The sequence below is a fragment of the Phascolarctos cinereus genome, unplaced genomic scaffold, assembly GCF_003287225.1.
Source record: "Phascolarctos cinereus isolate Bilbo 61053 unplaced genomic scaffold, phaCin_HiC Scaffold_1;HRSCAF=81, whole genome shotgun sequence".
Taxonomy (NCBI): domain Eukaryota; kingdom Metazoa; phylum Chordata; class Mammalia; order Diprotodontia; family Phascolarctidae; genus Phascolarctos; species Phascolarctos cinereus.
The window spans coordinates 18,881,766-18,906,973 of record NW_027555514.1 but is presented as its reverse complement, the minus strand read 5'-3'; the positions used below and the strand labels follow the sequence as shown (position 1 = coordinate 18,906,973).

Genomic DNA, 25,208 nt, shown 5'->3' with positions numbered 1-25,208 from the left:
ATCTTAGTAGGTCTGCAGAGGCTCCTCACTGGCTTGGCCACAGCAGCTCTGAGAGACCAGACCCCCAAACTGTAGAGATGGGGAGATCTGTGTCACAGTCAGGAGAGCTCCCACAGATGAAGTCAGTAGAAACATGCCCTGCTGCAGCCAGATCTTTCTCTTGTTGTCTCATGGAGCTCAATATGAACAAAAGAAAATGAGAAATGAGAGACAATGTAGGGAAATGTCACCTGCCAGGACTCCTCAAGTTACCTAATCAGGACTTGACAGCACCTGCCGAAAGGACAGCAGCCTCCCCCCACTTCAGGTCACGAGGGTGTACTGACTGATTCACCAGCTGAAAACTTTGAGGGGATGGGTTACAGCTTCAGCAACAGCCACAGGGAGAAGGTCTGGGATCCAGAAGTGCCTGATCAAGGTGTCCAAGCTGGGCCAAATATAACGTTGACACTTCTATGAGATGAAAGACCGCAAACTTGACAGATGCCTTTCTCACGTATCTGACTGGACAACAGGGGTGCAGCCTCTGACATTAGTGAGTTTATTATTCAATCCTAGGAATGGCCTGATGCCTCAGGGGCCTTTAGCCAGACACAACTGTAAGATGCATGAAGTTTGTGACTGATCCCCTGCAGTGTCCCTCGTCTCTGGTCTCCCTCCCCTCCTCAACTCTGTGTACCTCAAACAACTCCCAACAAGGAGTACTGGAAGTCACAGATGCTAGAGAGACTGAGATCAGTGTTGGTGGCATGAGTTCTCACAAAGGGAAGTCCCTAAGCTGGCACAGTCATGGCTCCTTCACATATCCAGTATCTTCTGTGCCACCTAAGGCATGCTTTTCCTCACCAGACCTTTCACATCCTTCATCTTACCAGCTCCTCCCCACCCCCATCCCCTGAATCACAACACACCCCATACTCCATGTCTCCTCACCACCTCTGAGCCTTCCTTTCTCTTTCCACGATGATGACCAGTCATTGCCAGACATTTGTACAGAGGGGCCTTCCCAGGCTCATCTCAGGCACCTCCTCTTGCCAGGGGATTTTTATGATTTTTGCCCTCCGGTTTTTGGTGCTCCCCCTGATCACTACCACTGACACACACATACGCACCAAACCCACTTTGCATATGTTCTGTATTTATCTGTGTGTCTGTCATTCCCACATCAAATGTAAGTTCTTCAAGAACAGGGCTTGTTCTGGCTTCATTCCTGTTTCCCTGCCCCTTGGCACAATGCCTGGCATATTTGGGGGAGGTGGGCAAGAGAGATCATACTTGTGATTTCATTAGCAGAAGAAACTCTCAGTGAGGAAGCTCCCTTTACCAAGCTGATGAGTTAGCACTACATAAGAGAATACCTGGATCTCTAATAACTGACCTGCCTAGGGCCACACCTGGCACATAGGAGATGCCTACTGAGGTATACACTCATCGCTGAGCCTACTTCCAACATCAAATAGTTCACAATTAGATTACAAAACACTTTCCTTTCAAGCACCCTGTTAAGTTTGGCAAATTTTGTTATCCTCATTTTACCTTTGAGGAAACCCAGGCTGGTCCAAGAAGTCGCCCAGCAAGGATTAAAGCCAGTGATTGAGCTCAGATCTTCTGATACAGAAGAGTCCCAATCTGCCTCCTTTAGGGAGTGTCCACACTGAAAATTCTCTATATCTGTAAAATAGCAGGTCCAGAGTCACAAAAACAACCAAGCGACCTGCAGGGGGCTGGATGACATGCTGAGTCAGCCTATCAGCACATGTAGCTTCTCAGACAGGCTCTTCAGATAAAGTATGACTGAGATCAAAGAAGAGAGCTGTATTGCCCTTGGGAAATTGCATTGTATTCTCAAAGATCTCAGGCTGCACCCTGACGTCAAGATCCATCTTTTAAACACATAATCTCTCAGGGATCCTGGACAGCTAAAATAATGGAACACCTCCATCTCCCAAGAATCCAAATCACAGGTGACCCAAAGAGCCTCAGTTTCCTCATTTATAAATGACTGGATGACTTCTAAGATACCTTCTATCCCTATAGCTCTAATCCTGTGATCAGCAATGATGTGCAGGCAAATTCTGAAATAAAAGCTGTCTTAGAATCCACAAAATATTCAAATGGATTGTTGACCTCCTCAACTTGGGTGATCCCCTTCCATGATACTGATGGCAGCCTATTCCATGCCCGCCCATCCCATATATCTCTCATCTAGGTTGTCCTAAAAGTTTGCAACAGGAATCAGAGAATAATAGATTTAGAGCAAAGGGAGTTGTAGAGACCATTGAGTGCACCCAACATGTTGGAGTCCTTTCTCAATGTCCCCAACATCATCCAGGTACCATGGAAGCACTCTGGCCACTGACCACTTGTCATCTCTAGCTCAAGCCATTGTGACAAGCCTGTCATCTCTTCTTGTCTCATAATTTCTTGATAAAATCCTTTACTCCTGATTTCTTTTTGGCCATAGCAATCCATAAATCCATATTGGTCCAAATGTAAACCACATTCTCCCTTCCCCACATGTTGTGAATGCAGCTCATAACCAATGTTGTGGTTCACTATATACAGATAATATATATACAGGCATATTTTATATATATATATATATATATATATGTGTGTGTGTGTGTGTGTGTGTGTGTGTGTGTGTGTGTGTGTGTGTGTGTATTAGACACACACACCCTGTTTTCCTTTCAAAGGCTACATTTTAAGAGTTCGACCCATTTTCAGAACAATACAACAATTTACCTTTCTATGTTTCCATTTGGAGACCTGTATACAAATGAATATTTTCATTGAAAGAAAAAATGCAGTTATGCTGTATATTGAGAAAGTTCCCTGCAAAGGGGGTAATGCCAGGTAATTCTAAGGCATTTTTCTCTCTCTCTTATTCTTTTCAAAATGTCAGAGGCATGTGGAAGAACAACTGTGTGGCTCTGCCCACATGGTCTCTCCCAACTTGGCAAATGCCACTGTTTGTCTGTGTTTGGAATGGCTTGAAGATTAGCGTAGATATTTAGCATCAAACACAACAATTCCAGATGACAAGCTGTTTCCCTCTGCCAAAACAGTGCTGTTGGGACCCCGCCATCTTGGATGGCATCAACTCTACTCAACCACCAGAATGGCAGCTGCTCAACTCCCCACCAAGAAGAGTCGGTAACATGGGCTCGTATGGTATGTGAAATGTGACTTTCATTTTTTAAATCTTAGCTAAGAAAAAAATATGCTGGTGTATTATACCTACCTTAAAAAGAGAGGCAGCTTGGTGCTGTAGTGGTAGAGAGTTCTGCATGTCAGAAAGAACTAACTTTTTTTTTTTTGGCTAGGCAATACAGTTAAGTCCAGGGTCACGCGGCTAGTAAATGTTAAGTGTCTGAGGTTGGATTTGAACTCAGGTTCTCCTGAATCCAGGGCCAGTGCTCTATCCACTGTGCCACCTAGCTATATCAGAAGAACTAAATTCTAGAGGCAGCTAAGGGCACCATAGTACACAGAGAGCTGGGCCTGGAGTCAGAAACACCTGAGTTCAAATCCAGCTTGAGACACCTACTAGGTGTGTGACTCTAGAAAAGTTACTTTCCTTATCTACAAAATGGGGATAATAGTAGCATCTACCTCTCAGGATTGTTGTGAGGATCAAATGAGATGATATCTGTAAAGCTCTTAGCACAGTGCTGATAGTAGGCACATAGTAGGTGCTAAATCACTGTTATAACTAAATCACAGTAGATAGAGTGCTGGAGTCAGGAAGACCTGATAATCCACTTTCAGGGAATGATAAACAGCCCAGTTTGGCTAAGAAAATGTTAGAAAAAATGGAAAAGTGGGAAGTAAGGCTCAAAAAAAGAAAAACCATGTTGGAGTCAGACTGTGGTTGCAGTTTCTTCATCTATAAAAGGAGCTGGAGGAGGAAATGGCGAACCACTCCAGAATCTTTGCCAAGGAAAGCCCAAACGGGGTCACAAAGAATGAGATATGACTGACATAACTGAACTACAACAAAATGAAGATGATAACAGCACCTCCCTCCCAGGAAGAGATCATATTTGTAAAGCTCTGGGCAAGTGGCTGGTACACAGTAGGCGCTGCATAAATGCTTCTTGCCTTCCTTTAGCATTCCAACTATGACTCTATGAACTCCATGAGGTAGGTAATGCAGAGGTTATTAAGCCAATCTTTACAAAATATTTATGGACAAGGAAGATGAGACTATAATCACACGGTAAATAAGGGTCAGAGATAGGTTGGGACCCAGGTTCTCCTGACCCTGTGCTTGGTACTATTTACATGACAGGCTTCCTCTTGAACATTCTATGGTTCTATAAAACCCAAATTCATAAGAGGTAGAAAAACAATTGAAAAGCTTAGGACCCATTGATTTTGTAGGAGGGCAACACTTAGATATACAGACAACAAAATGATCTCTTGGCAGAAAGCGGGCTACACAGCCATGCGTATGGGTGTCTGGATACCATGGTCAATAGTCTGCCTTCTCTTTGCATACCCTAGATAAAAGCCCTTTCCTCTGATTTCTGGAAGGGAGAGAGGGTTTTAACTTCTATCTGTTCCTTTGTGTACTGTTGGCAAAGAATTATTCCTCACCCTGCTCTCTGGCGGTCTGGAAAGGAGTCCCTCAACGTCCAATCCAACTCTACTCAACTAGCCCTGATGAAGAGCCATAAGGCACAGGGCTATGAACCCCAGATCTAGAGAGTTACTGTATCCAAGGAGCTTGCACTCTCCTGGCTGAAAGGGGGGTGTCTCTAACATTCTCATAGTGCTGAAAAGGGATTATCTTCAATTTCTCGGTAGAAAGGTGGTGGGCTTTTGGTGCAGAATGAGACATACATTTTTAGGTATGACCAAGGTAGAAAACAGTTTTGCTTGACTGTACTTACTTGTTACAAGGGAAGCCTTTTATGGGAATGAGAGGAACTAGGGAGATAGTCACAGAGGTAAAGATGGAGAGAGAGAGAGAGAGAGAGAGAGAGAGAGAGAGAGAGAGAGAGAGAGAGAGAGAAGAGGAAGGAGAATAATATCAAGGAAATATTTTTAAAATACAGAAGAGAACAGAAGTAAGTTCATAAGGGGGCAGAGAAGCAGGGCAATATGGAGACTACCATGGCAAATTTAATATATTCTTTAAAAAAAAAAAAGCTTAGCGGAGGTTCAAGGTTTCACATACAATCCTTTTTCTTTTTGCTTTCATACATGGAAATGTTCACGGTTGCTGATATTTGTCAAATCCATCATTAAAAAAACATTTGGCAAAAACATGAAATTACTGCCCCTCCCAGTCAGCACTTCTCAGAAGTCCTATTAGTTGGTCAGCAAGCTCTTATTAAATATCAACTATGTGACAAGCACTGGGCAAAATGCTGTGGATATAAAGGAAGAAAAAACGGTCCCTGCTCTCAAGGAGCCTACAGACATAATAAAAATAGCTAACATTTGTGTAGCACCTACTATGTGCTACGCACTTTGCAATTAGTATCTCATTTGATCCTCACAGCAGTCTCAGTAGGTAAGTGCTATCATTCCTTATCTTTTTTGCGTAGTCATTTCAGTCGTGTCCAACTCTCCATGACTCCATTTGGGGTTTTCTTGGCAAAGATACTGGAGTGGTTTGCCATCTCCTTCTCCAGCTCATTTTACAGATAAAGAAACTGAGGCAGACAGGGTTAGGTGACTTGCCCAGGGTCATACAGCTAGTAAGCATCTAAAGCCAGATTTGAACTCAGGAAGAGAAGTATTCCCAGCTTCAGGCCTGGCACTCTGTGCATTATGGCGCCACCTAGCTGCCCCCCAATTCTATTTTCTATCCTGTAGCAGTTCAGAAGCCCACATGTGATGGGGCCACAGAGCAATAAAGAAGTGCATGGAATACCATAGGTATAAATACTAGTAGGGGTCAAATTCTGTGCTGGGGCTTTCCCATCCCCCACCCCTTCGGTAATCATTGGCAGGAAGAACTTTGTCTGTGAACAGAAAGGACAAAAATTTAGTATATGCAAAAGGCCCAAGACATCAGTGCCTACAGCACAAAGCATCAGCAATCTGGGCTTTCTGCCTACTTGGGCCATTCATTTAATCCAAATCAGTTAAGAATGAGCCTCCTAAGGCACAATTCTGATGGGGTCATTTCTCTGCTCAAAGACTTTCAATGACTCCACATTACCTAAAGAATGAAATCCAATTTCATTACCCTGGCATCTAAGGCCCACTACAATCTGTCTCCAATATTTTTTTGAGCCTTACAGACCATTTTTCCATTTTTTTCTAACATTTTCCTAGCCAAACCGGACTGCTTAGCATTCCCTGAAAATGGATTGAGCTTTTTATTCCCTCCACCTGGAATGCTTCATCTTCAGCATGGTGCCATGGAAGAAGAATGGGACTAGGAACTGAGTTCAAATCCCAGCTCAGCCACTTTCTATCTGCGTGGTCTGAGATATGTCATGCCAACTCTTTAGACCTCAATTTCCTCATCCATAAAATGAAGGAGTCAGACTAGCTAGATAGCCTCTAAAACCCATTCCAGCTCAAACCCACGCTCTTTTGCCCTCCCTACCTGACCCACTCTAGATTAGAGTTATTTGTTCACATCTCTCCTCTTTCATATTACAAGCTACCTGATGTCAGATGTTCCATGAAAATTTGCATAATTGGATTTTCAATTCCTCACTTTTACTATTCGTAAAATGGGAATCACCTACCAATCAATAGTCAATCACCAACCAATGAATCAATGAGCTTTTCTTAAGTTTCTATGATTTCGCTTCAATGCTAGACACTGAAGAGATGATGATGATGATGACGACAATAACTAGCATTTATAGAACACCTACTATGTGCCGGGAACTGTGCTGAATGTTTTACAAATATTAGCTCATTTGAGAAGTTTCCCTATATGCTAGTGAGGATCCAGGGATACTGTGCCTGAAGCAAACCTCTCAGACCTCATTACAGAAGCCAAAGGCCAGATGCACATATTGGGTTGGGTAATGGATGGATGCGCAACCATGGAGAGGGTCAGGGAAAAGTGACTCATCAGTGCCGGAATGCAGAGTCATTCACGACATGAAGTCACAAGGGGCTATTAGCAAAGTCTTTCCTCACTTGTGACAAACAGTACGGCTTGTTTGTTCTACAAAACAGCCACCAAAAGGTTTGAAAAGCCTCGTCTTTCATGTTCATCCTTGAGCTAGCCAGCAGCTAGGCAAATCTCATCAAGCACTGGGAAACAGATTGGCTAATGTCATCTTTTCAAGAATACAGCACATGAACCTAGCTTCCCATTGAGACAGGGAAAGGAAGCAAATGCAGCCATAGATAAAGATCATGATTTTAGACCTTGAAGATCGATACCTTAGGGACCAAACAAGTTAGAGCTCCTCATATCATAAAGGAGAGTGCAGCCCACAGAGGGGATGTGACTTGTCCAAGGTAACACAGGCCACAGCGTCACAGATGGGAGCTGGATGGAGCCCCAGGGGGCTTCTGCTCTGCCACTCTTAATTTGTAGGTACAGAAACTGAGCCCCACAGGGAAGAAGAGGCTTCAAGTGACAAGGTCCCATGGGTGCCAAGCATCAATCCCAGGTCCGTGAGCTCTAATTCCAGCTCTTTTCCCACCACAATCAACGCTGTATGTAAATCAAATCCTCTTTACAGTGGCCCAAGGAAACACACAGCAAAAACCAACCCCAATGAAACAATGAATCCTTCCTTAAATTGTTTCCTTTGTAAGCCTGGATCAGCTTCCAGCTGCCATGTGCGTCTTGCCAATAGCTGACCTGAACTGATTTGAGCAGAGAGAGAGCACATTTTTATCAGCCCCTGAATGGGGCATGAGAGTCAGGAGCAGCCTTTAGGACCGCCCATCTCCCACCTCTATGATTCTGTAGAGCCTGCCCATCCCTCATGCCTGAAGCCTGCCAGCTCTCCCTCCTCACAGAATCCCACAGATCGGAAGCACCTGGCTGGCAGGGATCGTGGGGGTTGGTCTCTGTGTCCTCAATGCCCTGCACATGGTGGGTGCTCGACAAATGCTTGTTGGGTTGAAGCAAGCTGAATCTTAAGGTTCTCTGGGCTTTGAACATTGACATTGCTTGATTCCGTGCACATTTAGTTTCGGTCTTTGAATGTTCTCTCTAGAACCTTTATACTTGTGCCTCCCTTGAGAAAGAGAGAAACAAAGAGAGAGGGAGGGAGAGAGAGAGAAACAGAAAGAGAGAGGGAGGGAGAAAGAGACAGAGAAAGAGGGAGAGAAACAGAGAGAGAGAGAGGGAGAGGGGGAGAAGGGGAGAGAGACAGAGACAGAGACAGAGAAAGACACAGAGAGAGAGAGAGAGAGAAGAAACAGAGAGAAGAAACAGAGAAGAGAAACAGACAGAAACGAGAGAGGAGAAGGAGAGAGAGAGACAGAGAAGAGAAAAGAGAGAAATAGAGAGACAGAGGAGAGAGACAGACAGAAGAGAGAAATAGAGACAGAGAGACAGACAGAAAGAAGAGAGAGACAGAGAAAGAAGGAGAGAAGAGAGAAACAGAGAGAGGAGAGAGAGGGAGCGGACACAAGGGGAGAGAAACAGAGAAAACAGAGACATAGAGACAGAAAGAGACAGAGAGGAGAGAAACAGAAACAGAGAGACAGAAAGAAGAAAGGCAGAGAGGGAGAGAAGAAAGAGACAGAGAGAGGAGAGAGGGGGAAAGGGAGAGACAGAGACAGAGAAAGTGTATGTGTGTTCCATCCCCATTTTGGAGTGGAATCCTAGAATCTTAGAGCAGGAGGGAACTCTAGATATGATCTGCCTCCAACCCCACCTTCATTCTCACATGAGGAAACTGAGCCACAAGCATTTAAGTAATTTCTCTGCAGTCGGACAGTTTGTTGGTGGTAGATGGAGGGCCCACACCTGGGACCAAGGTCTCTGGACTCCCTTTCTACCACACTGTTGTACTAGTTTAAGTCACTTAAGTAAGGGCCCTATCAAGACCACTCTCCGGCTTCAGGAAGGCTCTCTTTGGGATCCAGGTGTCTACACTGGTTTCCTTCACTGTCACATCTAGGCTGGCGAGTCATTTCCACCAGACTACTGGGGAACACTGAGCAGTTGGAGTGGGTGTTTTAAAAAGCAGATCCAGGGAAATGTTAGTATTAAGAAAATAGAAGGAAAGGACATGGTGAACTTGAAAGCCATTTTGGAGGGCACCGCTCCAACCCTGACCCATTCTACTATTACCACACTGGGCGTCAGTGTGGGAGTCTCATCAGCAGCTGATGTCCAAGCAGAGGCTGCGTGTGCTGCTGATCTTCTTTCAGGTTATGAGCTTCCTTGTGGAGAACTGGGGGGGGGGGGTTTGTTTTGTTTCAAGGAATCACTATGACCCTGGACCCTCTTGTCATGTCACGAGGGCCGCCCTGGCTGTTCCTATTCACAACTGAGTGTCCTAGTGAGACTGGACTTCCGAATCAGTGCCTAGTGCCCCGTGAGCTATGGATTACACCATAGAGTATAGGACCTAGATAGAATCAGGCATTTAGAACTAGAGGGAACCTTAGTGGTCATCTAGGCAAACTACTTTATTCAACAGATGGAGAAACTGAGGCACAATCAAGGGGTAAGTTTTTTCCTAACATCCAGACATTTTCTCCATACATGGCCCCACTATTTAAATAGGTAAAATGTTGTCTTGAGGATTAATAAGGTGATAGAAAAGGGAAATATAAAATCATTATGAATCAGATTTAAAACTTAAAGCACACATAGTAGGTGCTTAATAAACATTGATTGATATTGATTCATTGATTGATTCAGGGGTTCAACTGTTCTTTTTACAGATGAATGAATGAAGCATTTATTAAGCCTACTGCATGCAAAGATAAGGGATGTGAGAGAGGAAAGGGGCTTCCTCAAGGCCACACAGCTCATAAGCATCTGAGGCAGAACTAGAGCCCGGTTCTTTCTGAATACAAATCCAAAGGTCTGAACCACACATATACAACATCCAAATTTCTTCTTGATTAGTCATTTAACGAAATCTTCACTAGGAAACTGAATGGGAATTCAGCAGAAACTTTATATCTCTCAAAGACTTCAGATGGAAACTGGTTTTGTTTTGTTCTAAGAGGAGGGAGCTCCTGGGTAACTGCGACTGTGTACATTAGACTCAATCCAGTGCTATAGATTGCTTAGGAAGGCAAACTACCAGCTATACCTTACTGCTGCAGCAGAGCCCAAACCCTACTCCTCCCCAGCTGAAAAGGCTTCCACAGTGGACCGGAGACATCCAAGGACCAGCCTAGCCAAAGGCCTTGCCCAACCTCACCCAGATAATAAGTGGCTGAGCTGGGATTTGATCAGTCTCTTAAGATTTATCACGTTTAATCACTGGGAGATGAGAAGATTAGAGACCATGGAACACAACAGAAAGAGTGCTCTGGTTTTAGTTAGAAGACCTGGTTTTGAATCCCAGCTCTTCCATTTACTACTTCAGTGATTTTGAGTAAATCACTTGACCTCTCTGAGCCTCAGTTTCCTCATCTGTGAAATTAAGGGCTTGGAAAGCCTGAGGGCCCTGCTAGCTCTGCATCTATGAGCCTTTAGTACACGGTGACCATCTATGTCTTGGAGCAGCATGGTGGAAGGAAAGTCCACAACCAGGTTACCACAGATACTTCAAAAACTGAAATGGCACAAATTTTGGTGGGTTGGAAAGTGAAAAATGAAAACAGGCCTGGGCCTCAAGACAGCAAAACTTTTTGAGAAAGGATGTGAGGGCAAGCCTAGTCTAAGGACTCTTGGCTACATGGTTGTTGCATTGAGAGTAGCCTGTTCCAGACACTGGCCAGTCTGAACTTCAGCCTCCAGCCCATTTATTGCACTTTGGAGCCTCCTGGGTGAAGGACTTTTAATTAACTGGGATGTATAAATGCTTGCCAGGCAGGTCTCAAAGTAGGGAATGTTCTGGTGTGGAATCCTGGAACCTCCAAGCCCCATTCATTTCCCACATTAGTCAAACGGACTTCCAGACTCTTCTAAATAAGTCCTAGAGGCCAAGCCAGAAGTGGGGACGGGGAGGGGGGAGCCAGCTGGGCTGACAGTCCATCATTTTGAGGGGAGGCCATCCCCACTATGGTCAAGAAGAAGAAAGATGACTTTTTCTTTTGTAAAATCACTAATGAAATAATTTCTCCCAGTCCTCCCTTTGGAAGGAAAAGAAGATCAGTCCCCCAGCTTAGAAACTCCGTTATCCCTGGCAAATCCTCAGCCAAATTTTAGAGCACGTAATTAGTGTAGTATAACCAAACAGGCAGCTGCAGCTGGGGTCGGAAGGTCTGGGTTCAAGTCCCAGAGCCACACTTGCTAGTTTCAGTTCAGATTTTTTTCAGTCCTGTCCTACTCTCTGTGACCCCATCTGGGGTTTTCTTGGCAAAGATACAGGAGTGGTTTTAGCCATTTCCTCCTCTAGCTTATTTTACAGATGAGGAAACTGAGGCAAACAGAGAGAAGAGACTTGCCCAGGGCCACAAAGCTACTAAGTGTTGAGGCCACATTTGAACTCAGGAAAACAAATCTTCCCAGCTCCAGGCCAGGCACTCTCTCCACTGTGCCACCTAACAACACATTTGATGAGCTTCAGTTTCCTCATTTGTAAAATGGGGTTGATGATACCAGGCAATGCCTTATCTGCCAGCAATGTCGAGAGAGAAATGTCATGAGCCAAAGCACAATGTAAATGTGAGTTATTACTACCTTCATCTCACACATACAGACCCATACACACGTACAGGAGATACAAGGGACAAGACGGACTTTAAGATACAGCCAAATGAGAAGGCCGACTTTGAAAATAAGAGTCATACAGAAACAAATAGAAGTGGCCCTTACAGCTCAAGGGGAGAAGAAAGAATTTAAATTACTTTCTAAGTACTGTCTTTTAACATTCAAAAGCCAAGAGATTTGAAAAGTACATGAAACCCCAGTAAGGAATTGGTTTTATTTGTGGCGAGGAGCAAATACTTTAAAGCTGGTGACCTGAGTCTGACCTGGGCTCTGCTGCTAACCAGCTGTGTGGCCTTAAGCCAGGTGGTCAACTTCTCTGGGCCTCAGTTTCCTCCTCTGTCAAATGAAGAGGTGGGCTGAGGTCATCTCTAAGGGTTCCTTCCAGCAGTGATATTCTGATTCTGCTGACATGCAAGTGTGTGCCATCTTGTTATGCTTCTGGTCTAGGAGAAGAAAACTTGGTTTGGGAGCAGAGGGCACCTGGATTCAAATCCTCACATTGCGATTTGAAGTCAACTTGGGGAAAACACCCTACCTGTCTGGGACTCAGGCTCCTCATCTGGAAAATAGGGAGATTTGACCAGATTATCTACTCCCTTTTCACGCGTAGATTTGGCACCTTACAGTAGCACCCTAGAAGTCATCTCATTCCATGCCCTCATTGTAAAAAGGACATAACTGAGGCCCAGAGAAGATAAAAGGTCCACAGAGAGCAAGGGACAGAGTTAGGAATTGAACCCAGGCCCTTTCCTACTACAACAGGTACCCTGATTCTGGAGAGGAATTCTTCCTAACTTTTGCCATTACTTCAAAGCAAAATAAAAACTCGTTGATTTTAAGCCCTCATTAATTCAAGGCTAGCAATTAACAATGTGAAAATCAAGTAAATATGGAAAGGAATAATTTTCTAAAATATCAAAAAATTCGTGCAGTTTGTCTGAGCTTTTTTTTTTAAGACAACAGAAATAAAAACCAAGCCTAACATCTTACAAGCTCAGGAAATTGTCCTAAGCTCCAGATGTTTTACTTTGAAAATCCTACAGCCCTCAACAAAATCCTTGGAAAATCTCTTGTTGTTTATAAAGCAGCATTTGCGTACGCCTATCTCAAACCTCCTACAAGGCAGTCTCTTCCACTCTCTATATGCTAAATTCATGATCTGGACTTCCTAACAATAGCCTAGTAAGGGATCCAAAAAGAAGTTAATTGCCCATTTTTTCATAATTACAAAATGGTATAACTCTTCAGTTAAAACATTACACATGATGTCATTTTCAAAGTGCCAGTGTTCCCGCATCAGGTCCTGCTACCCAAAAAAAAAAATGGATGAACGTGTTTTGTGTACAAATAGCAAGACAAAAAAATGATCCTTGGTGACTGTTGTCTGTCTGCCAGATCCACAAGTGAGTCTTTTACGCACTGGAAGGTCTGAGGCAAAGCAACCCACAACAATAAGTTGACCTTGGTTCTTCTATTGCTCAAAACATCATTCAGAGCAATAGTTTTCAATTTGCATTTTTGACTACCAACTTATGAAAGAATCCGTAGATTCTCATAATGTGGCTAGTCGTCAAACCAGACAAGATAATAAATTGACTGAGATCATTGTTCTATCTCCATCCAAGAAAGCAGCCTCTTAAAAGATCTTAAATTGATAGAGAAATCCAATTTGGAGGAAGAGAAAGGGGCAGAGAGCTAGGAGACACTGGCCAGGATCACATTAATTTTGTGACATTAAAGTGAAAAACAACAACAAAATCGATGACAAAAATAATAAAGCACCCTTCCACCCCCACCAAGGCCACACTTTTAATCTAATGTCTCGAAGAAAGGAGAACAAGCCAGGTCTAGCCAGCATTCCCCGTCACAGGAGACTCTGGGGTCTGTTTACCCACCAAGATTCAACGTGTGTCTCAAATCAAATGTTGTGTTTAATAGAAGCTATAACTAAATTGCTGGAGAAATATTATGGGATGATGACATAAACTCAGTGAAAGAGAGGGCCCTGGATATGCTGCTGAGGAAACCAGGGATGGACTGAGGACAGTAAGAGGCTGAGAAGGCCAATGCTTGATTGAATTTGACTCTGCAGGTCTGGATAGCTGACAAACTATTTCAGTTTAAAAAGAAAAAAAAGGGGAAAAAGGCTGGAAACTGGGAGAATAGACAATCTGTACATGAAAAGTGTCACAAAACCTGAGCCAATTAGCCTTAGGTCAAAAGTCATCACAACTTCATAAGGCCATTTGCGGAAATCAAAAGCAGACTGGCTTCCTGATTTTAGTAGACTAGGCTCCAAGAAAGGCCTGGTCAGGTAAAATCTGCATTTATGCCATGGAGGCTGGTTTTTACCAGGAAGTTATTTTACCAAGCTATTATTAATAACAACTAAATTAATCATAACAGTTGACGTTTACATGGCATTTTAAAGTTTGCAAAGCATTTTTGTTCTATTCGTTGGAGGACTCATCAGAGAACAGGCATGGAACGATTTAAGAACTGGTGGCTTTTCAATAGATGGGAACTTGAAAAGCTGCTTCAAGGAGAAGGTGCTAGCAAGCAAACTCCCCTCTGGTCCTAGAAGCTTCCCATTAAAGGTTCTACTATGAAGAGTCAGGAATGTCCAGAATTACTCCTCTGGAATGAATGCAACAGGCTGTTAGGAGAAGCTGAAAGGGACATGTTCTTTTCTTAGGAAGAGCAAGAGAGATTTCTTTATAAATTCTAAAACGGTAAAGACAGACCTGCCATCCTTTTACCCGACCCGCTGATCCCCAAATCACTGGCCTCCCTCTTACCTCAAGGCGTGCACAAAGTTCAATATACTACTGGGACTTGGTGGACATTTTCTCTCTGCCCACCCGCCCGCCCTCCAGGTTTTTTTTTTAAAGGAAATCTTTTTTTTTTCCTTCTTCTTCTTAAACAAAAAGTTCACCCAAGTGCTGCACGGAGATCTTCGGGCAAGGGTTTTCTCACGGAGCTCAAAGGCAGGCAGCAAAGCTCTAAGGCAGTCCCACACAAGCACTCACGTACACACCTCCTTCTACACAAAGTACATGAAAAGCAGCAGGCGATTAATTACCTAAAGCAGCATCATTTCACTCTCCAAGCAAAAACCAGCCTTACAGGTAACTGTCCCAGAAACTGTGCCCATTTCACCTGAAACTGACATCGAAGTCTTATTAGCCCATTTCACAAGAGTCCAAATACCGAAGGAAATGTTTTCCTTACCATTATGTGGAGAATAAAGTGAGCAGGGGAGGGTTTCCTCAAGCCACCAGAGGAAGCCTTTCTTTCTAAGACACTTGTCTCTTTTTTTCCGCCAACAACGGAGTGGGAGGAAAACCACCGATCGTGGGGGAGTCCTCTTTCTCTGGGCTGAGGACCATGAGAAGCTTGAATTCACATAAAAATCTGCGCAAGCGATAGCTGGTCTCTTGCCGCTGTTCCAGGCAGGCGGGGCCAAATCCCAGATTGTGCGTGGGTACCTTTCTCTCTGACAGTTTCTCCTAGCAATGAGACGGATTTTTCCAGTAGTCTTTAACTCCCCAGATTTAACTGACATGGAAAATGTGACTAACAAGTTGTGGAGCTGTGGAGCCTCCAGCCCAGCACAGAATCCACTTTGTCAGACGCGTTGAAGGACCCCTAGCAAGCAGCTACTTGTACAGAGCCCGACCGGAGGGCTGAGGAGCACACCAAAGAGCAGGGCGCCACCTAGTTAGCCGTCGGCGAGGCTTCACCCTCTGCCCTGGCAAAGTGGGGAACACCTCTAGGCGCTGGGTCTGCTGCAAACGCCTGTCAGGGCTCTGGGGCTTTAACGTGTCCATTGTTTATTTAAATGAAAAGGCGGGGGAGGGAGGACATGGGGGGGCGCAAGTATCGCTACTGAGATAATCCATGTCCCGTGGATCTGGGAAAATTTAGGCTATAATAGCATCGGGGCAACTTCTGCACCTAACTTTGATTTACAAGATAAAAGCAAGTTTTAAATTAAAGAGGCTGTCTGCTAATAGAGCTTATTATTCCCAAAGACTGGGGGAATGATTTTCTTCGAAAGTTGTCCCTGTGTGCCCGCCTATTATCTCTGCTTTCCCCTTCCACTAATGAGCATTCATCTAAAGAGCCTGTTAATCCTCTGATGTGTGCTTCTGGTCAGAGGTAACAGTTTGAATAAACCACTAATCACTTATCGCTAAATCAGTGATCATTAATCACACTTTCCTCCACTGCTTCGTACTCAGAGTTTTCCTTCGGGTCTAAGGACCAGGGCTTTGCACTTACATTTTCTTTCTGATTCGTCTATATACACAGTGCATGCACACATCTACATATGTATATGCACAGAGAGTCCCCTATACTTGTGAATACTGGCAATCTGACCCCAAGTGTTCCCCTTTTTTCCTTTGTATCCCCACCGCCTAGCACTTGCCTGGCACATAGTAGGTATTTAATATATACTGGAGGATGGATTGAATGAATGTAAGCTCACACAAATGCCTTCTCTACGAACGCCCCCCCCCCCCAAAAAAAAAGAAAAAAAAAAAAGAAAGCAGAGTTGCATGTGTGTGCTTCCAGGAATTTTCAAACACAGAATATAAATTTTCTTTTATTTAGTTTTCACCAACTTCAAATCCGCCATAGTCCAAATCCCCCCACCCAGCTCCGTTCATCTCCCCTCCTTTTTAAATACTATTTCAGCGCCACAGACACGCATCTTCCAAAACCAAAAAGAAAAAAAAAGGGGGGGGAAATCCTTTTTTCTTTTATCCCTTGAACGTTTCACAGGTAGTATTTTATCTCCACGGCCAGAGAGAATTCTGAAAGATTTCCATAAGGGAGATAAACTTTCTTTTAATGGAAAAAAAACTAAAGGAAAGACTAGGGGTACGCTCCTAATACAGTCGCCTACCCTCCAACTTTCACGGTATTGTACCGGTGGTTCAATGGCCTTTACTTTGGGATTGAAATAGTCTAATGCTGAAGCCTTCCAATTAAAAACTGAACCGACCAATACCCCCATCCCCCACCTCCTACGCCTAACTCTTGCAGAAAATGGACCCAGGAAAGGCTTTCTTTACAAATAAGTATTGGGGGGTGGGGGAGAGAGAAGAGTGTATTATGTATGTATGTGACATATACAATATATAATTTCATATATGTATATCTACATAGATAGATATACATATCTATCACAACAGGGACACAGTGTTATCACTATTCATTCTTCTAAACGATTTCTGATTTCTGAGTGTGCTGCTTTTCCCGGGCGCTAAATATTTTAATAAGCCCTAGAGATGAAAGCTCACTCCCGCCTTCCTTAAATAATGGAGAAGGGCAGATTGTGAGCTGAGCAGGTAGTGTATTCCCCCAACACACAGCAGAAGAGCTCTTACCCACTCATCAGGGACAGCCCTTAGGCAGGGGTAGAATCATAGTGGCGGGGGGGGGGGGGGGGGGGCGTTCTATATTAACACGAGATGCTCAGGGACCTGGCGACTACAGCGATATGGGGGGGGGGGGGAGAAAGGAGAGTTGCTTTGTCAGCATTTCAAATCCCCTGAACCCTAGAGTATCAGAGGCTGTTAATCAAACAACACTTACTAGTCTGCAGAATGACGTAATGGCCCAGTATCCAGGCTTTATTCCCTGACACATGTCAAAGAAGGAGGGATGGAGAGAGGAAGAGTAGAAAAACACAACACACAACCAAACCCAGAGAAGCAGACACCTAACAACGAAAGCCTACACCAGGTCTGGAACCCTAGACAATAGGCTTCCTAGGGGGCAGCCCAAGGATGGAAGTCGAAAAGGATGAGGGAGAGACAGTTATTCATCAGCCTTTCCAACCCCAGCCCAGGGTAGAGGTCCACGGTAAAGGAAGAACGCGAGAAAACTTCTCCCCCGCTCCCCTCCGATTCGGAGTCCTTTGAGAAACATCGTTCAAGTTTGCGTGATTCAATATAGCGGCGCTTCTGCGGACCCTGGCTGGGAAGCCTCGGACTGCTGCCACTCTGCCGCCGGGGAACTGTCATCTCCGGCAACTGTGCAAGGGATGGGAAGGCTAGAGCCCTCAAGTGAGACCGCCGTGGGAGAGAGGAAAGGACAAGAAGGAAAGCTTGCCGGGCCCCGAGTCTCTAGTGCGGGCCTGCAAATTGACAACAAACTTGCCAAGCAGTAACTGAAAGCAACAGATCAGGAAACTCTTTGCAATAATGTTTGCGAGTGAAACCTACAAGCCCGGCGCCCAGAGTGTCAGCCGCAGCCGCCGGAGCAACTCTGGTAGCCCGCAAGAGACAACCGAGGGGAGCTCGCACTCTGCGCGCGGTAACCAGACCGCCCGCCCTCAGGTGAGAACCCCTTCCCTCTTCCCTCCTCCTCCTTCTCTCCGCCATCCGCTCCCATCACCGCCTCCGCAGCAACACTACGGCATTGGAAAAGTTTCTCCGTGCGCTGATTCCTGGGGATCGCTGCGCGAAGTTGCCAAACTCGGGGCTCTCTCCTTGTTCACGTTCGCAGCCGCAGCCGCATTGGTGGGGGATCCCGCAATTTGTCAGGCTTCTGGGGGCAAGAGCAGCCCCGATCCCTAACTGTCCCGCTGTCATTCAGGGAGACACACACGCACACAAGACCCAGCCAGACACACACACGCACATACACCTTCCCACTCAGCATCTCAGCGCAGCCGCTGACCCCATCTCCCAGGCGCGCAAGAAGTGAGCCAGGGTGAATTGGGTTGCTCTGAGGCTTTAGCAGGATTCAACAAGAAAACAGAATAAGGTTCCAGGGGCCAGGCTTCTCCATTCTCGTCCCATTGTTTACAAACACAGATAACCCCCAGGAACACACACACGCACACACAAATCTTCCCAGCGCCGTGCCCGAGCTCTGTCTCCCTCAACTCCTCTCCCTGAGCCTGTGCGAACAAGGCAGGCGTCTTGGTTTGCCCGGGAGGCCAGTGCCACGAGAATATCGAAGTGCAAAAGACCCCAAAGTGACCGATCAGTATTTTTAGGAACTTACCAAACAAGTGTAGAGAAGGGAAGAGCGGAGCCTGGGTGAAGGAACCACGTTGGACTGAGAGAAGATTACAATACAGTCTATTTAGAGCGCATTACATCACCCCCCCTGGTGACGTCACGTGGGATTCCTGAACTTCTAAATCATTGCGGTCCGCTGGGGAGGGAGAGAGGCAGGCCTACAGGCAGAGAGAGAAGGAGGGGGCGTGGTCCGCCCAAACCCCGCCCCTCCCAGGGAGGCAGCTGGGCTACCGAGCGGACCCCGGGACCCGGCGGAAAGCCGCGGCCGCCAGCCGCGCAAGCAACAGCTTGCAGGGCCCAGCGCAGTGTGACGCGACTCCCTGACATTAGCGGTGTGAGTCAGCTTGGAAACAGTCTTTATGATTTCAGAGAGGGCTCTGGGGGAGGCCAGGAGATGGGCTCGCGATGGCGTCGCCTCCTAGGCTTCAGTTGGGCAGAGTAGGGATGAATGGGGCTGAGGGAGAGGGGGACGGCTCTGACTGCAGGATGGGGATGTCCAGAGTGAGGGCTGGGAGAGGAGACCCCCCCCCCTTGCAGGACTACCAGCCGACAGATGTCCTGCTGCTTTCAGTGACAGCGATGACCTGATTATAAGCAAGCTGGCGGCCTGGCCCTTCCAAGAACCCAAACCTTCTTGAGCCCAGTCAAGGGTCAGATTAGTTCTAAACTGTTCTTCGCAGAAAGCCTCTTAGCTCCCCACCCCGGGTCCCGACATCGTCCCACTGAGATAGTGAACCTCCTTAAGTAAAGGAACTAGCCCTGGGAGAAGAAACGCGATTGATGGGACCTCCCGTTCCTCTGGGAGAGGCTGCCTTGAGGAGACGAAAAAAAAAAGTGCTTGTTCATCTTCAGCCGCAGCTTGTCAGGCATTACTGACCTCAATTTCTTTTCTGCAGTTAGCACCGGGGGTGGGGCTTACAGGGAAGTCAAGGGGCTAAATTTGGCTCTGACCCTGGCTGAGCTAGCTCGCTCACTGCCCGCCTGGTGATCTGAACCTCGGGGCTAGGAAGCGCTTTGAGGGCTAGGGGGTTGGGAGGCTGCGAGTTTGCGGGTTGGGGAAGAAGCTGTGTGCCCTTCTGCAGACATCAGCCTTCCTGGCTTTCTGTAACGCTCACCTTTTATTCAGCATCTTTCAGACCAGAACAGCCTTGAGAGGGACAAGTGCATGCAAAGGCATTGCTTTTGAGCCCTCTGCCTGCATAATTACACAGCTGTTGGGCTGGGGGCAGCTTTTGGACTCCCATTTAAAGGGAAGGATTTTCTTCCTGTTTCACTTGGGGCTAGGAGAGCCATTTACCTTTTCTCTCCAATTTTGAACTTAGGAAGCCATTTTCTATCAGCTGTCAGCGTTCGCAGAAGTTCCTAGTCCTCAGTCCTTCACTTTCTCATCTCCTCTCTTCCCACGCCACCTGAAGTCTAAGAAGAGAGGTAGAGGAAGAGCTTCTGCACCTCCCCTTCTCACGTTCTGGTTCAAGCACCAGGAAAGAAGCCTTTTTAAGCAAAAACCCTTCCCATGTACAACCGAGTGAAGGTGTGAGGTAGACACACAGCAGGTTTAGACAGAACTAGAGTTCCACTCAGGGCAGTTCTCAGCTCAAGAGCCAGCCCTGGTATCCCTCAACGTGGAGCAGAGAAGGGAGAGTCAAACGAAAAGGAAAGGATGGGAGTGAGAAGCAGAGCCCTGCAGGGGACAGGGAATTGGGGCAGTTTCCCTGGGTCCCAGTGCTTTGGGTTGGCAACTCAGCAGTGACAAGGGATGGGAGAAAAGTGGGATACAGGAGGTAAGAAGTGACTACTGGTTTATCTTATTTGATCACTGCATTAACTCTAGACACCGGCATGCACACTATATCCAGGACAAAAGCTGATTCCCTCCTACCCCTCTCTACAAAGACCACTTAGTCTGCCCTTTGGCACCCTGCTCCTTCAAGACATCCCTTAATACTCAATTTAACTCTATTTCAGCAGTGTCCAAGTGGACACGACTGGGGGTGGGGGGTGGGGAGGGTGGTATATGCTTTAATTTGTCTAAGGCCCTGCACCCCTAGGGGTGACCCCACTGAAAAGCTCTCAATGTGTCTTCATTATTTTGTTTGAAGTAATAATTCCCAAAACATAAGATACATCTATAGGAAATACAAGTACAAAATGGACATGATTTTGTTACACGTGGGAGTGCTGGAACAGAATAAGGGCCAGGGCAAGAATAAGCGGCATAGGGCACAAACCAGAGACTGGCACACGTGTATGGGCGGAGCACACGGGTTTAGAGCTGCAGGGGTCCTTCAAAGTCAGTGGGTCCAGGCCCTTCATTTTACAGATGTCACACAGCTAGTTAAGTGTCAGAAATGGAATTTGGAATAGAGTCTTCCTGATTCTCAGTCCAGAGCTCTACCCATCATATCATATTAGCCTAGGGTCTGCAATACTCTCACTGGAGTTGAGGGCAAGGAGAAAAGCAGGGGTGGATAAATCCTGAGGGAAGAGGCAGAGGTATGCCATACCTCCTACACTACCATCTGCCATCCCCCTATATGTAGGTACACACATACCTACACACACACAAACACACACACACACACACACACGCACTTACCACACACACACTCTATATTTGACAGCAGAATTAGGCAAATTCAGGAAATGGTTGAATGACTGGACCCAAGAGAATAGTAATTAATAAGTTGGTGTCAATTTGGAGGGAGGTGTTAGGAGACAGTTGCTCGGGCTACCTTTGCCTAAATCTTAACAACCAACACTTTCTTGCCTTCTAGCTATTTAAAATCACAGAAGGAGGCAGGGCATAATCAAGAAAAGGGGCCCCCATTTTGGAGAACAATTTGGAACTATGCCAAAAGGGCCATAAAAATGTGCATACCCTTTGACCCAGCAATGGCACTTCTAGGGCTATATCCCAGAGAGATCCTACAAATGGGAAAATGACCTACATGTTCAAAAATATTCTTAGCAGCTCTTTTTGTGGTGGCAAAGAACTGGAAATTGAGAGGATGCCCATCAATTGGGGAATGGCTGAACAAGTTGTGGTTATATGAATGTAATGGAATACTATTGTGCTATAAGAAATGATGAACAGGCTGACTTTAGAAAAACCTGGAAAGATTTGTACGGTCTGATGCTGAGTGAAATGAGCAGAACCAAGAGAACATTGTACATAATAACAGCCACGTTGTACGATGACTAATATTGATAAACTTAACCCTTCCCAGCAACACAAGAATCTAAGACATCTCCAGAGGCCTCGTGATGGAAAATTCTATCCACATTCAAAGAAAGAACTATGGAAGTTGAATTGCTATTTTTTTTCTCTTCTGTTGAGTTTTGTTTCCTCTTTCTGATGGTTCCTCCTATTGGTTTTAATTTTTACTTACAACACCACTAATGTGAAAATATGTTTAATAGGAACGTAAATGTATAACCTATATTGGATTGTGTACCATCTTAGGGAGGGTGCTGGGAAGAAGGGGGAGAAAAATTTTAAACTCAAAAGCATATGGAAGTGATTATTGATAAATCAAAATAAATTAATGAAACTAAAAAAAAGAAAAGGACCCCAAGGAATCACATAGACTGGACTGAAAACACAGTGTTATATTATGAATAAGGCAGAAAGCTCTTAAATCAAAACTTACTCCTTTCTAGGAAAAAGAGAGGATTATATCCATCAACTGACTTTTATATGGGGAAGAGCTTATAATGAAGAAGATGGGATGTTAGAGTTCAGTTGGCCTGGGTAGGAGCATGGGACTTGACCAGAAATCATAGGAGCAGACATGAAAGAAATGTTTTGGAGTCACCTGTGCTCAGCTGCTTCCCTTTCAGTGATCAAGAGTGCACCTCTGTCTCTGTCTCTCTCTGTCTCTCTCTCTCTCTCCCTCTTTCCTCCCTCCTTCCTCCTTCTCCTCACCTTTCCTCCTCCCTTTCTCATTCCCTCCCTTCCTCCCCTCCCCACTTCTCTTCCTTTCCCCAAAAAGTTCTCCTTAGTTCTTCCCTTTTTAGGTGACCCTGAGAAGCCCAGGACAGGAATCAACAGTTAATGTATCACTATTCTCCTTTTTTCCGAAGTATTTTTTATATCACCTACATTTCCCACTCTATCCTTCTCCCTGCCTTTCCCAAAGAGCCATTCCTTAAAACAAAACATAAAATACAGCCATGGTGGTGCAAACTTGTAATCTTTCCTACTGGGGAGGCTGAGGTGAGTGGATTGTTTGAGCTTAGGAGTTCCAAGATACAGTAGGGCTAAAGCTTATTGGGTGCCCATACAAAATCTGGCACCAATATGGTGAAACACCCCCCCCTTCCAGGAGTGGGGCAAAACTACCATGCTAGTCAGCATCAGGCCCCTGAGTGACCGCTGTACTTCTGGCCTGTGGAAGATGGGGAGAGCCAGTCTCCGAAAAAAGGGAGGAGGCCAAAAGAAAGAGGAAGAAACTCCCCAAAACTAAACAACACATTCCAAAACTCTGGCTTTATATGTATTGCTCCATACTAATGGGTCTCCACCTCTTCAAAGAAGCAAAGGAAGGTGTTCTCTACATTTTTCTTCTTTGAGGCATTATCTTAATTTCCAAAACAATTGGGTGTTATATTTTCACGATGATTGTTAAGGATTCACCATAGACAAGTCATTTCTTGATGGAGTTGTAGGTTAACTAGGATTTCCCCCTGGTACCCCCAAGTGCTGGATAGCTCTCTCCACGTGGAGTGGGTTTGTATGTCCATTAGTGAGGTAAGCACTTTCTGGTCCATATGCCCAATGGTTATCATTGCCTGGGTGATCTCCAGGTGTTTAGCCTGGAGAAGAGATGATTCTACAGGGACATGGCAGCTGTCTTAAAGTATTTGAAGGGCTGTCATATGAAAGAGGAATTGGCCTTGTCCTGCTTAGCCCCAGAGGGCAGAAGTAGGATCAATGGGTAGAAATTACAGGGAGGCAGGTTTGGGCTCCACATTAAGAGAAGCTTCCTGAAAATTAGAACTCTGTAAGTGGGATGGGCAGCCCCAGGAAGTAGTGAGTTCCCCCTCCCTATAGGTCTTTGAAGGAGGGCTTGTGGTAATACTATGAGGGGGCATGGCATCTTTTGGGGGGTACAGTTGCACTGATGGGCTCTGGGGTTTCCATCCAGCTTGGAGGTTCTGTCATTCTGGATGTCAGTCCATCTGCTCTCCTCTGAGATACAGCTGGAACCCTGTACCAGGCCTGGAAACACTGAATGACTCTATGGGGTTTCCCACTGCTTCCCTCCATGAGCCCCAATGATCATGAGTTGACTGAGGCATTTGAGATTCTGTGGAATAATATGCAGAAATCCTCTTTAAATCCAAGCCTGTTAGTTAAAGCCCATAATGTGAACGACTTCTGTTCTTTAGAGATGTGTTTTTACATTCTAGATGTAAAGTATCCACGTAAGGTACCAATGGCTGCTCATACACACAATGGTTATTGCATTTGACCTGAGCACATTTCTTAAGGAGCAAGTCCCTTAACCTTGTTTGCCTCAGTTTCCTCATCTGTAAAATGAGCTGGAGAAGGAAATGACAAGCCATTCCAGTATCTTTGCCGAGAAAAACCCCAGTGGAGTCAGGAAGAGTAACAACTGAGCAACAAACATTTCCAGGGTTGTTGTGAGGATTAAATGAGATAATATTTGTAAAGTGCTTTGCAAGCTTTGAAGTGATACAGAAACACTGGCTATTATTACTTCAGGGCTTTCCTAGTAGCCCCAGTTATCAACGCTCTCTACCTCTTGAAATTACTTTGTGTATGCTCTGTAATCTCTCACTCTTGTAAATAAATACAAATTCCCTTCCCCACCACTACCACCAATAAAAATATAACCACCGTGAGGGCAGGGACTTTTTTTCTCTTTGTATCCTTAATGCCTAGCGCAATGCCTGGCACAAAGTAGGCACTTAGTAATCACCTCTCCTTTGAACTATTGCAATTGTCTTCCTGTTTCCATTCTCTCTTCTCCTCTATCCCAATCTTCATACAGCCACCAAAATTATCTTCCTAAGGCCCATGTCCAACCACATTATTCCACTGCTCAGGAATCTTTAATGGCTCCCTCTAGGGAGACTCTAGGATAAAATATTAACTCCTCAGCCCAGTATTTAAAGTCCTTCACAATCTTGCTCCAGCCTGCCTCTATGAACTTATTTTATATTTCTCCCCATCATCCATTCTACATTTTATCCTGATGTATTTGCTGTACCCCAAACTTGGTTTCTCATCTCCCACCTCCACACCTTTGCATAGGCTATCCTCCTTGTACAAAATGCATTCCCAACTCATTTTCACCTCTTAGAATCCTTTGACACTTCCTTTGGGACCTCACTCCATCTCCAATTATCTTGCATTT

General features: G+C 45.3%; 1 protein-coding gene across 2 annotated transcripts in view; it reads right to left on the bottom strand.

Annotated features, from left to right (window-relative positions):
- The window catches only part of CREB5 (cAMP responsive element binding protein 5), a 509,250-nt gene extending 489,549 nt beyond the window's left edge, over positions 1 to 19,701 (bottom strand). The window contains exon 1 of one of the 2 annotated variants that reach the window (XM_020993294.2): positions 18,809 to 19,701. The gene's annotated coding sequence lies outside the window, so the exon portion shown is untranslated. The remainder of the gene's footprint in view (positions 1 to 18,808) is intronic. The other variant, XM_020993292.2, reaches the window with a different exon arrangement.
- Positions 19,702 to 25,208: the final 5,507 nt, after the last annotated feature.